This window comes from Lutra lutra, chromosome 12 (genome assembly GCF_902655055.1).
Source record: "Lutra lutra chromosome 12, mLutLut1.2, whole genome shotgun sequence".
NCBI classification, from domain to species: domain Eukaryota; kingdom Metazoa; phylum Chordata; class Mammalia; order Carnivora; family Mustelidae; genus Lutra; species Lutra lutra.
Genome location: NC_062289.1, coordinates 66,570,377 through 66,585,372, shown reverse-complemented (window position 1 = coordinate 66,585,372; position 14,996 = coordinate 66,570,377). Strand labels below are relative to the sequence as shown.

The window sequence follows — 14,996 nt, the reverse complement described above, 5'->3', positions numbered from 1 at the left end:
ACCATGACATTTTGAACTCAGAAGGAAGTGCTTTGCCACTGTTTTTCTCTTTTTCCTTCTTATATCCTTATCCTACCACTAATGAGTAAGCAGAAGGTCTCCACGTCTACAGTTACAGGGTATCTTATAATAGGAGTAAACTGTGTAACAGATGGTTAACTGGCATGTCTAGAAAGAATTTACTAGGATTTTCTTATGATACACCTGTCCTTTTCAGCACTGATTCAGGCTATTCACCTCATAGATTTGATTCTTGTCTTTTGGGGGGGGGGGTTGGTTCCATCCTCTGTATAGTTATGGGCTGGGGCAAGGGCTGGCAGGGCTGGCAGAGCTGGAGAGGAGGGAATGCTATAAGCCATACCTACTGTTCGTTTCTAAGGCACATCCCACCATAGTTAAATGTCTCTGAACATAGAGCACTCTGGAGGCCCTCAGTACTCTCACTGTACAGGCCACCTCTTGAGATAAAGAAAGACAATCCAGGGAGTTACCCAGTTGTGGTGGACTGGTGTGGACCTTGGAGTCAGACCTTGGACTTGATAATCATATCCATTTCCTTAGATAAAGGAGGATTGAATGAAATGAAGTGTGTGAAATTTCTAGTGTAGTGCTTGGCATATAGTTGGCCCACAGGTTTTACTTTTTCTTCTTTCCCTCTTGCCAGTAAGGTTTCAGAGGAATGGGAAAGTGGTAGAGTTTGATCATCAGGTCATCAGTTTCTGCCAGGCAGCAAGGGGACTGCAGAAGGAGATACAGGTAAGCAATGAGGCCTTGTGGCTCCTTCTCACATTTCATTCTGGGAGATCAGAGAAAGCCCTTCTTTGAGCTATCTGTCCTTTAGCAGGAAATGTGGACGGAAACCCAGAGGAGTAATAGGCCTGTGGCAGAGACATTCCCTTCCTGTCAGCCAATTCTGTTGAGTTGGCTTTTTCAACTTAACAGAATGTCTGTGCAGATATGGCCCTGTGTATGGTAAGGTACAAAAAAATGGAGATCTTCCCTTCCTCCCAGGCTTAAACCAATCCCTGTACACCAAGGTTTCTGAGTCTTGGCACTGTTGATGTTTTGGGTCATACAGTTCTTTGTCGAAAGGGGCTGTTCTGTGTACTGTAGGATGTTTTGACCATCCCTGGCCTCTACCACTCGATGTTAGTAGCACCTCTACCCCCATCGTGATAAACAGAAATGTCTGCAGACAGTGCCAGTGGTCCCCAAGTGGGCAAAACTGCCCACTATTGAGACCATGACCTTATACTCTGTAGACATAAGGAAAAAGGACTTCTCAGTATTTTTTTTATTAATTTTCATTTTATTGAACCAGTGAAATGCTTGTTGAAAAAGATTTCACTCTTATTAAATCAAATTCAAATTCGAATCTTTTTTTTTTTTAAAGGGGGCATGGGGGGGGGGGGGAGAGGGAGATGGGGGAGAGAGAGAGACTTTTTTTTTTTTTAAAGATTTTATTTATTTATTTGACAGAGAGAGAGATCACAAGTAGGCAGAGAGACAGACAGGGAGAGATAAAGAGAAGCAGGCTCCCCGCTGAGCAGAGAGCCCAATGCGGGACTCGATCCCAGACCCCTGGGATCATGACCTGAGCCGAAGGCAGAGGCTTAACCCACTGAGCCACCCAGGCGCCCCGAGAGAGAGACTTTTAAGTAGTCTCCACATTCATCATGGAGCTGGATGCAGGGCTCATTTCTACAATCCTGAGAACATGACTGGAGCGGAAATCAAGAGTCAGCTGCTTGACCTACTGAGCCACCCAGGTGCCCCATCTGATCTATTTTAACTTGTTTAGTTTAGAAGGACTTCCTTTATGCTGTTGACAAAATAATTCTCTAATCTAAATTTTTGGCTTTTTGGGAAGCAAAACAATTGGGAACTTTTTTACTATTTTTTTTTAAATGAGTTTTTCAGTGTAATTTATTTACAACAAAATGCTTCCATTTTAAATGTACAGTGTAAAGGGGTTTGAAAATGTATATGGCCATATAAGTAGCACCTCAGTCCAAATACAGAGTATTTCCATAACCCCCAAATGTTCTCTTATATCTTGGTCAACTAATTTCCCCTTCTTCCTTCCCTAAGCAACCACTGATCTGCTCTCTGTCACTACAGAAAAGTTTGCATTTTGTAGAACTTGATGTAAATGGAATGTATCAGGCTTCTTTCTTTTTTTCCTTTTTTAAGCTTTATTTATTACTTGAGAGAGAGCAAGGGAGACGGGCAGGGGGAGAGGAAGAGAGAAAGAATCTTCAGCAGACTCCTTGAGCGGGGAGCCCAGTGTGGCCTCGATCTCATGATCCTAAGGTCACAACCTGAGCTGAAATCAAGAGTCAGGTGCTTAAAGGGCTGAGCCACCCAGGTGCCTCTCAGGCTTCTTTCATTTATCATAATGCTTTTGAGACTCATCTGTGCTGTTCCATGTTATCAGTGGATTTTCCCTTTTCTTGCTGGGTTTTATTTCATTATATAGCTATACCATAGTTTGTCTATTTCCTTGTTGATGGGCATTTGGGTTGTTTCTGGTTTGGGGTTATTGTATGTATTTTTTAAAAGCTGCTATGAGGAGTGCCTGGGTGGCTCAGTGGGTTAAGCTTCTGCCTTCGGCTCAGGTCATGATCTCAGGTCCTGGGATTGATCCCCACATCAGGCTCTCTGCTTGGCAGGGAGCCTGCTTCCTCCTCTCTCTCTCTCTCTGCTGCCTCTCTGCCTACTTGTGTCTGTCAAATAAATAAAAATCTTTTTTAAAAAAGCTGCTATGAACATTTATGTATGTCTTTGTGTGCATATATGTTTTAATTTCTTTTGGATAAATACCTGGGGCTGAATTACTGGTAATACGGTATGTGTTTAAATTTATGAGAAACTGCCAGAATGTTTTCCAAAGTAGCAGTACTGTTTTATGCTTCTAGCAGCAGTGTGTGAGAGTTCAGGTGTTCATGTCCTCACTGACACTTTGTCTCTTTTGTTTTTTTTCTAGTGAATTTTATTTTATTTTAAATTTTATTTATTTACTTACTTATTTTTAAGCTCTACACCCAGTGTGGGGCTTGAACTCAGAACCCTGAATCAAGAGTTGCATGTTCTGGGGCACCTGGGTGGCACATTGGGGGCGCCTGGGTGGCTCAGTGGGGGCTCCTGGGTGGCTCAGTGAGTTAAAGCCTCTGCCTTTGGCTCAGGTCAGGATCTCAGGGTCCTGGGATCGAGCCCCGAATCGGGCTCTCTGCTCAGCAGGGAGCCTGCTTCCTCCTCTCTCTCTGCCTGCCTTTCTGCCTACTTGTGGTCTCTGTCAAATTAATAATAAAATCTTAAAAAAAAAAAAAAAGAGTTGCATGTTCTGACTGAGCCAGCCAGGTGGCCCTTTAAGCTTACTTTTTAAAAAGGTTTTATTTAGGGGCGCCTGGGTGGCTCAGTGCATTAAGCCTCTGCCTTCGGCTCAGGTCATAATTCAGGGTCCTGGGATCGAGCCCCGCATTGGGCTCTCTGCTGGGCAGGGAGCCTGCTACCCCTCTCTTTCTGCCTGCCTCTCTGCCTACTTGTGATCTCTCTCTGTGTCAAACAAATAAATAAAATCTTTAAAAAAAAAAAAGAAAAATTAAAAAAAAAAGGTTTTATTTATTTGAGAATTAGAGAGAGCATGAGTGTGGGGCAGGATACAGAGGGAGAGGGACAAGCAGACTCCACACTGAGCAGGGAGCCTAACACTGGCGCTTGATCCCAGGCCCCTGGAATCAGGACCTGAGCCAGAGGCAGACACCTAACCAACTGAGCCACCCAGGTGTCCCCCCACCTTTTAAGCTTATTTTTAGGGGTGCCTGGGTGGCTCAGTTGTTGGGCATCTGCCTTCAGCTCAGGTCCTGATTCCAGTGTCCTGGGATCAAGCCCCCGTGTCGGGCTCCCTGTGTTTATCCCTCTCCAGCTCCCCCATGCTTGTGTTCCCTCTCTTGCTATCTTTCTGTCATAAATAAATATCTTTAAAAAAAAAAAAGCTTATTTGTAAAGGATTTTTTACACTGTTACATTTGAATAGTGAAATGCCAAGAAAATATTTCATTTTGTGTTTTGGGTCAGAGTTCGTTATAAATGTAAAAATAGATTAGTGTTTTTAATGGCCAACAGTTTATTTTATGAATATAGCATTGTACTGTAGGGTAACTGCCCGCCAGAACTCCGAGCATAAAGCCGTGGCTTGAAGGGTTCCTGAATAAACTTCTTCTTTTTGAAAATATTCACAAACCTTGGCTGAGGAGGGAATGGCCAGAAGAGACTCAAAATTTCTTGCATTCTGGGAGTTTGAACTTCGGGAACCAATTTGTTTTGAACTAAATCTGGAAAAATAATTTGTGTACTATAGCCAAAATTCTTTTAGGCTGTTCTTTTCCAGCCTTGTCACTAGTCTGGAATGTTAAGTATTGTCAGTTTAACGGCCTTTCAGCAGCTTATATTAAAAAGAGAGCTCCAGAAATGGATCTGAAGAGGTCTTGGTATAACATTAGGTTTTTGAAAAGAGAGAGAGAGAAGCAAACCATGAGCAAAGGCTTGACTATCGAGAACAAACTGATGGTTACCAGAGGGGAGGTGGTGGGTGGGGAGATGGGTTCAATAGGTGATGGGGATTAAGGAGCGCACTTGTGATGAGCACTGGGTGGTATATGGAAGTGTTGAATTACTGCACTGTACACCTGAAACTAATATTACAGTATGTTAACTAACTGGAATTCAAATAAAACTTAAACCTAAAAAAATAGGTGTTTTTTTCTTACTATTTAGCCCCCCACTGAGCCACCCAGGCGCCCTTGTTATTATTCAGAAAGCAGTAAGAAGACATGGTTCTAATTTTGAAAAATCCAGGAAGCCTCTAATTTCTAAAGATTTCCTTGTGTTCAATCTTGTAGAATAATAGAAATCAAAAATTAATACTAGTGGGATTCTTTCTGGCCAAAACCAAATGGACATGGAGTTGTGCTTTTGAATTTTTTTGCTGATAATTAACTCCTTTTCTTAGCATCCTGTCTATCAGTAGCTATGGTTTAGTGGAAAGAGCACAGATTTTGGGCAAGCTGTTTACTTCCCTAACCCCAGTTTCTTCCTCCTTTCCAGCCACGTAGGGTGATGATGAGAATCAGGTGTGCTGATGCAGCACTGGCTTTTCTCGCTGATGGTCTCCAGGCAGCTTGCTTTTAATTTAAACAACAACCCCACCACCAGCAAAGTGTCTCTACCTCCTCATGACTGTCTCCCCTTAACAAAGCCAAAGTTTTGAAAAGGTCTTTATCCTTCATCTCCTTCTCAGTTTTTTATCACATTCCATTGCAGTCTGACTTGGCCCCTGACCTTCCTCTTGGGGTTGTGAGCCCCACTCGCTGTCAGCTCCTTAGTGCTAACTTTCGTAAGCACTTGGGCATGGTTGGTCAGTGTGGCTTTTCTCCTGTTGGTACTCCCTTCATAGAGCGTAACCGGATGGAAAGGAGGAAGCTGGGAGGGAAAGTGGGAAATCAGAGGGGTAACTGTTTTTTTCCTTCATCTGTGACCATGGGCGTGCTTAAGAGCGGTACACCACAAGGGTTAAGGAGAGGACACTGGGGCGAAGTTCCTTCCTTCTCGGGGCTGCAGGTGGAAGTGGAGAAGAGGTGGATCTGAATGCCACCTTTCCCTCTCAGTAAGTCATAATGTGGATCACTGATTTCTGGAAACAATACCATAACAAGACAAACTACCATATTAAATGTGCACATTAGTTGATAATCACACCCTGATTTTAGGCATGAATTAAGATCAGTGTCAGGGCACCTGGCTGGCTCAGTCAGAAGACCATATGACTCTTGATTGTGAGGTCGTGAGTTTGAACCCCACGTTGGGTGTAGAGATTACGTAAATAAATAAATAAACTTTAAAAAATCGGTGTTAAAAATGAGAAGGTATTGTGTTACAATAAAAATAAGCATTTGAAAATTGTCACTAAGCATTATAATTGTCAGTTAGCTGCTTAGTAATCATTGAAGTATTTTGAGCGGTAATGGACTTTTGTATGTGGATCCAGACTAAGCAGAAAGTTGTATGTCCAAAACCATTTCACTTTGGCTTCTCTCCTTCCTCTCCCTGTTTCATGCATCTTGCATACACGCCCACTTGCACGTGTGCAGGGTTTTGACATGACAGGGCTCATACTTTTCCTGAGTAAGCCTTGACTTTTTCAATGGAGTCTCACTCCTAGTCTGTAAAATGTTTACATTTAAATGCATTTTTCTGATTGTGTGTCATAATTCACAAAAGAAGGGTTAGAAACATGTATGTGTTGAGGAATTCACTATTGGACCAGTCTACTGCATTAGGATTTATCTAATTTAAACATTTCTTACTTAATTTCTTCAGCGTTCTGTTTGTTTTTTGTAGCCCACTTGCTTTATCAGATTGGTTTTATGGTTTTGATTTGTTTAGTAACCTGTAGTTACTGACTCTGGTGTGGCCAGTTTCCTAATTTTCAGTTTTCCCTTGACTGTGTGATTCCTTCTCCGTGTTTTAAGTCTGTTCTTATTTTACATTTTAATATAATCCCTACATTTCATATACGGAGTTTGTGAAATAAGAGAGAAATGTATCTATATCATTTGGGCTAAAACTCTTTTTGGATTTTTAGTGGCATGTTGATAGGCACAAAAAGTCATACCTAATCAACAGTTTCCTTTTTAAAAGTAGTTTTGATTCCTGGTTCTTTTTTTTTTTTTTTTTTTTTAAGATTTTATTTTTATTTATTTGACAGAGAGAGATCACAAGCAGATGGAGAGGCAGGCAGAGAAAGAGAGAGAGGGAAGCAGGCTCCCCGCTGAGCAGAGAGCCCGATGCGGGCCTCGATCCCAGGACCCTGAGATCATGACCCGAGCCGAAGGCAGTGGCCTAACCCACTGAGCCACCCAGGCGCCCTTGATTCCTGGTTCTGAATGGTATAAATTATGAAATAGAATTTTTGAATTTCTGAAAGATCCTGATCCACCTCCTTGCTTATAAACAAGGCTCACAGAGTTAGCGTGACTTATCAAGGTCATGCAGACTTGTCAGGCTTGCAACCACAATCCAGGTCTCTTGATAATCACTCCAGTGAGCTCCTTACCATATATTTTCAGTATTTCCTGATATATAATTTTCAGTGGGAAAGAAGCAGAAGCAAGTGTTGTTTGTTGACATCTATGTGCAGTAGTATATAATTTAATCTAAGTAGTGAGTATAAACAGTCTTTAGTCATTCCTTATAAAGGGTTTCTCTTTCAAAGTGTCTTTTGAATTGCTGCTTTTATTTTAATAAGGCCATTAGTCATACTTGGGGCATGCAGAGTGTTCTTTCTCTACGTTATGATAGCCCACATTTATCCCATCTTTACTGTGGGCTGTCACCCTGCTAAGCCGTTAAGGTTCATTACTTCATTTATTCCTCTCAACATCCTTATCAGGGAGGTAGCATTAGCAGCCCATTTTACTTATGAGGAAGCTGAGATTTCAGAGAGGTTGAGTAGCTTGCCCAAGGTTACATATTTGTTTGTACGAGGTAGGGCAGTCTCCAGGATACTGGTTGTTTTAAAGGAGCACAGTAGATTTAAAAATATCAATTAAATAACAGTTAAATTTAAATCTTTTTTTTTTTTTAAAGATTTTATTTATTTATTTGACAGAGAGAGAGAGGTCACAAGTAGGCAGAGAGGCAGGCAGAGAGCCACCCAGGTGGCCCTAAATTTAAATCGTTTTAAATAGCAATACATTTTGCATAACAGAAGGAAAAAGAGGTTCTAATGGAGGTGAATAGGAGGTATTCAGAGGAAAAGGTAGTGACCTAAAGTAGCAACCCTGTCCAGATCCTGGTGTGGGGGCACCTGGGTGGTTTAGTGGGTTAGAGCTTCTGCCTTCGGCTCAGGTCATGATCTCAGGGTCTTGGGATCGAGTCCTGAGTCGGGCTCCCTGCTCAGGGGAGCCTGCTTCCTCCTCTCTCTCTCTGCCTGCCTCTCTGCCTACTTGTGATCTCTGTCAAATAAATAAATAAAATCTTAAAAGAAAAAAAAGATCCTGGTGTGACTTGATACACCTGGGTGGCTCAGTTGCCTTCAGCTCAGGTCCTGATTCCAGGGTCTGGGGATTGAGCCTGCATTGGGCTCCCTGCTCAGTGGGGAGCCTGCTTCTCCCTCTGCCTTTGTGACACCCCCTACTTGTGCTCTCTTGCGCCTGTGATCTCTCTCTTTTAAATAAATAAAATCTTTTAAAAAAATCCTGGTGTGACTGTAGGAGGAAGAGATGGGGATGTCCCTGTAGTTGCCATTTAGGTTCCTGTCCCACATGCTGCCAGGACTGAAGGTGCTTCTTGATGAGGTTGGGGCCTTAGCTCTCTGGCAGTTCCCAAGACACTGTGTTCTCTGTGCAGGGTAGCTCCTTCTTGATGCAGTATCCTGACAGTAAAGATAAATTTTCCAGGTCCTTTTGGGATTATTTTTGAAACTTGATTGATGTGCTCCCTATAGGTGGGTAGTTGGTGAGGATGGAGTTTCTGAGTCACTGAGATAAATTGCCATCCCTGATCTTGGCTTGTTGCACATTTTTTTTTTCCTCCCAACCTTTGTGCGTTGGGAAGGTGAATTCCCCTGGAATGAGTGTATCAGGATTTTTGTTCTTTTTCATTGTCTATACAGTTTATTTTGTCCAGGAACTCTACAGTTAGGTTTTATCACCTCCTTTTATAGGAGAGAAAACAGAGTTGCAAAGATTGAAAGTGATTAAGAGTCTGTCCACAGTCACACAGCTTGTATGGCAAAGCTGGAGCTTGAACCTAGCTCTCCTGATTTTAGTTCAGTACTCTGCTGCTGTTTGAGGGAACCTTGTCTTTGCTCTGACCTATGTAACATTGTCATCAGTTCTGTGAATTTTGCTGAATTAGAAGGTTTTGTTTTTTTTCTTAAAGATTTTTATTTATTTTATTTGACAGAGAGAGATCACAAGTAGGCAGAGAGGCAGGCAGAGGGAGAGAGGAGGAAGCAGGCTCCCAGCTGAACAGAGAGTCCGATGCGGGGCTCGATCCCAGGACCCTGGGATCATGACCTGAGCCGAAGGCAGAGGCTTTAACCCACTGAGCCACCCAGGTGCCCCTGATTTAGAAGGTTTTTGGAGTCAAAAGCTACCTTTGAAATTCCTTAGAATCCAACCTCCTTGTATTGTAGTTGAGGATCCTGAATGGACATGTGACTTAGGTTAAAGACAGCACTTGTTTGAGGGAAAACTCTGGGTTTTAAATCAAAGCCAGAATTTTAAGATATCCTAAAGGCCTTGAGCTGAATTGGACCAAATGAAAATTTTATCAGAAATAGGTGTAAATTTTTTCAGAATATAAATTACACAGCTATGAAAAGGAGAACAGTGAGATGTTTACAGTTTCTTCAACATTTCCATGTGTTTGAAAATTTCTGTAATAAAATGTTGGTAGGCGGTGGGGGAGGGAAAAAGCAGCTTAGGGGCCGTTTGCATGAAAAAGACATGTGTGGGGCGCATGGGTGGCTCCCATTGATGGGTGTCTGCCTTAGGTTTGGGTCGTGATTCCGGAGTCCTGGGGTCGAGTCCCATGTCGGGCTCTCTGCTTGGCCGGAAGCCTGCTTCTCCCTCTCCCACTCCCCCTGCTTGTGTTCCTTCTCTCACTGTCTCTCTCTCTCTGTCAAATAAATAAATAAAATCTTAAGAAAAAAAAAAAAGATGTGAAAACATGTGAGTATTAGGTAACCATGAGCTCAGTGTGTGCTTCTGGTAGCTCGTAGAAAAGCAGTGTTTCTTTTGATTAAGTTAAGAAGAGCTTCAGTGTCTAGATCAAGAGAAGTAATAGTCACACTGAGCTCTGCTTGCCAGACCAGATCTGTGTAGCATCAGTGCCCAGTTCCGAGGGCCCATGCACCATGTTGCCAATAGATACAGATGGTGTGGAATCTGGAGGTGTGGCTGGAGATTCATGGGGTTGATGTGGAAGAAAGGCAGGCATAGAGTAGCATTGTGGTGGTCTTCAGATCCTGGGAGAGGGGCGGGATTAGAGTAGTACTTTTTTTTTTTTTTTTAAAGATTTTATTTATTTGTGAGAGAGAGCACTGGGGAGAGGAGCAGAGGGAGAGGGATAAGCAGACTCTGCACTGAGCATGGAGCATTGACCATGGAGCCCAGCGCTGGGCTTGATCTCACAACCCTGAGACCATGACCTGAGCGGAAATCAAGAGTCTGATGCTTAACCAACTGAGTCATCCAGGCGCCCCAAGAGTGGTACTTTTGAATGGAGAGCTTGGAGTGAGGTCAGAGGAAGAGAGTTAGAGGGAAGGAGATTCTGATCAGGCTTTCTCATGCCTGAGCTCCGCCAGCATGTTATGCCCCTTCAGCTTATCCACACCAGCACCAGGTTCCTCTTTAGGATTTGTAAATCCGAATTAGGGCTGCACTGACTTTAGTCTGTCTGTAGTTTGCCATCCTGTTTTGGACAAAGGCCAGAGCTTGACTGGCTTGCTGGGCCCTTTCCCATTTCTGTATTCTAGTCAGACCCAAGTTCTTGGAGTCCTTCAGGTGAGCCCATGCTTTCTCACAACTCTCTGAGGTGTACCTCTCACCTGGTTCCTGAGAGACAGAACCAAGGACTAGCTCTTTCTACTGCCATTGTGCCTTGTATATCTGTTTACCTTGTTTTATCAGCAGAATTTATGAAGGATGGCATCCTCTTCACTGTTTATGTATCTTGATTCTCCCACTAAACTGTGAGCTCCTTGAAAGTAGGTATTTTTGTCTTAATTATCTTTATGTGTTCATGTATTTATTTATGCCTTGTCTGACTAGTGTCCTAGAGAACTGGCATTTTCCATGGCACAAAGTATTGAGTGAATGTTGAGTAAATAATGACTTGCTTCAGAGCTTTTTAGTAGTCAGTTTCTCCAACAGTAGATGTTTGTAACTAGAAGATTTTTTTGTTAGTGATGTTGCATGCAGGATTTCCTATAAAATGGCCTCCAAAATGTTTACCATTTTTAAGAGTCTGTGGTTTGATATATATATTTTTTTTTCAAGTAATCTCTACACCCAACATGGGGCTTGAACTCACGATCCTGAGACCAAGAGTTGAATGCTCTATCAACCTGAGCCAGCCAGGCGCCCCGTGGCTTGACTTTTAAGTAGTTTTTTCTCTACTGTATCTGTCAGGTAAGAGATGGCCCTTTATTTGTTTTCTTTGGTAGGTTTTAATTATGTGATCTCCTTGTAGATGTATAGGAAACCTAAGCTTCCTGTGTGGCTGTGGATGTGTAATTAGCTTTAGGCAGGGCTCCTGGAACTTTAAATCCTGTCCTGGGAAGTCCAAGTACAAGGACATCCTGGTGAGAGTTCTGGCCACCCAGACTGCAGCCTTCTTAATGCAGGGTTATTTCTGTAAAACGAGGGCAGCTGTGCTTCTGCCTCCATGCCTAACAAATAATTATTTTAAATGAAAAAGTAGCAGGTATCTATAAATTAATGTGATTATAGCTGAGAATTTTATTTTTACAGCTGTAACTTAATACATACTGATTTAGAACTGGTGATAAATTTTGTGCGCTAAAAAAGATAGATTTTATATTAAATAACATGACAAGGGTGCCTGGGTGGCTCAGTGGGTTGAGCCTCTGCCTTCGGCTCGGGTCATGATCTCGGGGTCCTGGGATCAAGCCCCGCATCTGGCTCTCTTCTCAGCAGGGAGCCTACTTCTCCCTCTCTCTCTGCCTACCTCTCTGCCTACCTGTGATCTCTCTCTCTGTCAAATAAATAAATAAAATCTTAAAAAAAAATAAAAAAATAAATAACATGACAGTACCTTCAAAATGAAAAAAAATTTGATCAAGAATATCAGCACTGATCCAAAGGACAGATGGATAGATAAATCTAGAAGTTGCGTAGTATAGTTTTAGTGTTGTTACATTTTGTTCATATCTTGTGAAATATTTGTTGAGATGAAAACTACACATTCCTGATGAAGTTCTTGTGTGTGGTTGCACTGGGGACCATATGGAGCAGTGGGCAGGGTATGGAATTTGGATTCATGCTGCTGTCACTAAAGAATGCTGAGCCAGGGAGAGTGAGTTATATTCTCTGAGCCTCTGTCAATGCCTGTATGGGCTCTTGTGACGATTCATTGAACTTTACCAGGTACCGCCAGCTGGGACATGATGCCTGCCCCATGGGAGGAGCTCAAGGCCTTCAGTGCCTTTCCCTATTTTGGGCACAGTGCATGAGTTTTGATGTTTTTAAGAAATATTACTTGAGGGCGCCTGGGTGGCTCAGTGGGTTAAGCCGCTGCCTTCGGCTCAGGTCATGATCTCGGGGTCCTGGGATCGAGTCCCGCATCGGGCTCTCTGCTCAGCAGGGAGCCTGCTTCCCTTCCTCTCTCTCTCTGCCTGCCTCTCTGCCTACTTGTGATCTCTCTCTCTGTCAAATAAATAAATTTAAAAAAAAAATCTTAAAAAAAAAAAATATTACTTGAGGGCGCCTGGGTGGCTCAGTGGGTTAAGCCGCTGCCTTCGGCTCAGGTCATGATCTCAGGGTCCTGGGATCGAGTCCCGCATCGGGCTCTCTGCTCAGCAGGGAGCCTGCTTCCCTTCCTCTCTCTCTCTGCCTGCCTCTCTGCCTACTTGTGATCTCTCTCTCTGTCAAATAAATAAATTAAAAAAAAAAATCTTAAAAAAAAAATATTACTTGAGGGCGCCTGGGTGGCTCAGTGGGTTAAGCCGCTGCCTTCGGCTCAGGTCATGATCTCAGGGTCCTGGGATCGAGTCCCGCATCGGGCTCTCTGCTCAGCAGGGAGCCTGCTTCCCTCTCTCTCTCTCTGCCTGCCTCTCTGTCTACTTGTGATCTCTCTCTGTCAAATAAATAAATAAAATCTTTAAAAAAAAAAACTTGTCTTTCCATTAACTTTAAAAAAAAAGAGAAATATTACTTGAGAAATACATCTGACATACTTCATGGATTTATTGTAGTTTGAGATTATTCTTAGTATTTATGGAGGCAGGATCCATACTGTTATTGTGAGAACTACTTTTTATTCCTCCCAAACCTTGACTTCTCTGGACTAGAGGTAGATTTTTTTTTTTTTTTAAAGATTTCATTTATTTGACAGAGAGAGAGAGACCAAAAGAGAAGGAACATAAGCTGCGGGTGTGGGAGTGGGAGAAGCAGGGTTCCTGCCGAGCAGGGAGCCTGATGTGGGGGTCAATCCCAGGACCCTGGGATCATGACCCTGGGATCACCCAGGCGCCCCTGGACTAGAGGTAGTGATGGGTGCTGATGACAGCTCTGAGCAGGACTGGGGAAGGAATAGTAGAAACTTTCACCACATTCCCTTTTCAACTTTCTTTTTCTTTTTAAAATTTTATTTATTTATTTGTTAGAGCCCAAGCAGGGGAAGTAGCAGGCAGAGGGAGTAGCAGGCTCCCCACAGAGCAGGGAGTGGGATGCAGGACTCAATCCCAGGACCCCAGGATCATTGACCTGAGCTGAACACAGATGCCCAACTGACCCAGGCGTCCTTTTTTTTTTTTTTTTTTCCTTTCATTTTCAGGCACTTGAAGTGCTATGAACTGTGCTGGTCCTTTCCCTCCTCTCTAATCTCTCTCATGCCCAGGGGACTCTAGAGGCTCTCTAGGCAGGGTTATCGATTCCTCCTTATTAACCAGGTAGGGACCAAGATCTGGTGAATTAGCATCTGTTTATGAGGATCTTTGCCCTTAGATAGGGGTCATTTTAGAAAATCATGGAAGCTGGGGCTCCTGGGTGGCTCAGTTAGTTAAGTGTCTGCCTTTGGCGCAGGTCATGATCCCAGGGTTTTGGTATTGAGCCCTGCATCTGTCTCCCTGCTGAGCGGGGAGCCTGCTGTTCTCTCTCCCTCTGTCTGCTGCTCCTCCTGCTTATGCGCTTGCGCGCTCTCTCTCTCTCTGTCAAATGAATAAATAAAATCTTTTTTTTTTTTTTAAAGATTTTATTTATTTATTTGACAGAGAGATAGATCACAAGTAGGCAGAGAGAGAGGAGGAAGCAGGCTCCCCGCCAAGCAGAGAGCCCGATGCGGGCCTTGATCCCAGGACGCTGGGACCATGACCTGAGCCGAAGGCAGAGGCTTTAACCCACTGAGCCACCCAGGCGCCCTGAATAAATAAAATCTTAAAAAAAAAAAAAAAGAAATCATGAAAGCTTTTTTTGTTGTCTCAATGTTTGGTGGTTGCTGTTGAAATTTAGTAAATAGGGGCCATGGAATTCTAGATTAAATAAAGTGTCAGTTCTGCAAAATCAAAATTTTTCCTGTGACCTGCCACAACTTTGGAATATCTTGTTGAATAATTTATGTAGATAGAAAAAAACTGTTTATGGCTGAGCCGAGAATCAATTCCATTTTACACAAAGAAGGCATTTTTTAAGTGTAGTTCTGGTATAGATGGAATTTTCCAGGAATGCAGTTACTGTAGACATTGAGGAGAAATTGTTTTGTTTTCAGCTTTACCAAGGGTATTAGTCAGGGTTCTCCAGAGGAACAGACCAGTAGGATCTACACAAACACACACACGCAAGTAAGCACACAAAGAGAATTATTATGAGGAGTTGGCTCACATGATCATGGAAGCTGAATTAGTACCAGAATTTGTAGTCAGCAAGCTTGAGACCCAGGAGAGCCAATAATGCAAGTTCCAGTCTGAGTCTGAAGGCCTGAGAACCAGGAGAGCTAACTGATGGTGTAAATTCAAGTCTGAAATTTGGTGGGACTGAGACCCAAGAAAAACCAGTTTTTCAGATGGAGTCCAAAGATGGGAAAAAACCAACATCCCAACTCAAGGAGTCAGGAATCCCTGTGAATTCAAATGTTTATCTCATTCAGAAACATTCTCATGAAAAAAACCTAAAAAACAAAACAAAACAGATCTTTAAAAAAAAAAAAGAAAAAGAAAAAGAAACCTCCTGACACCCAGAGTAATTTAGCCA

The 14,996-nt window shown here is 42.8% G+C and overlaps 1 protein-coding gene across 3 annotated transcripts in view; it reads left to right on the top strand.

Moving 5' to 3' along the window:
• SPECC1L (sperm antigen with calponin homology and coiled-coil domains 1 like) overlaps window positions 1-14,996 on the top strand; it is a 138,592-nt gene that overhangs the window by 14,800 nt on the left and 108,796 nt on the right. The window contains exon 2 of one of the 3 annotated variants that reach the window (XM_047696594.1): window positions 11,067-11,198. The exons of 1 other annotated variant lie outside the window; for it this stretch is intronic. The gene's annotated coding sequence lies outside the window, so the exon portion shown is untranslated. Of the gene's footprint in view, window positions 1-1,741; window positions 1,770-11,066; window positions 11,199-14,996 lie in introns of those variants that run through there. One more of the 3 variants, XM_047696595.1, reaches the window with a different exon arrangement.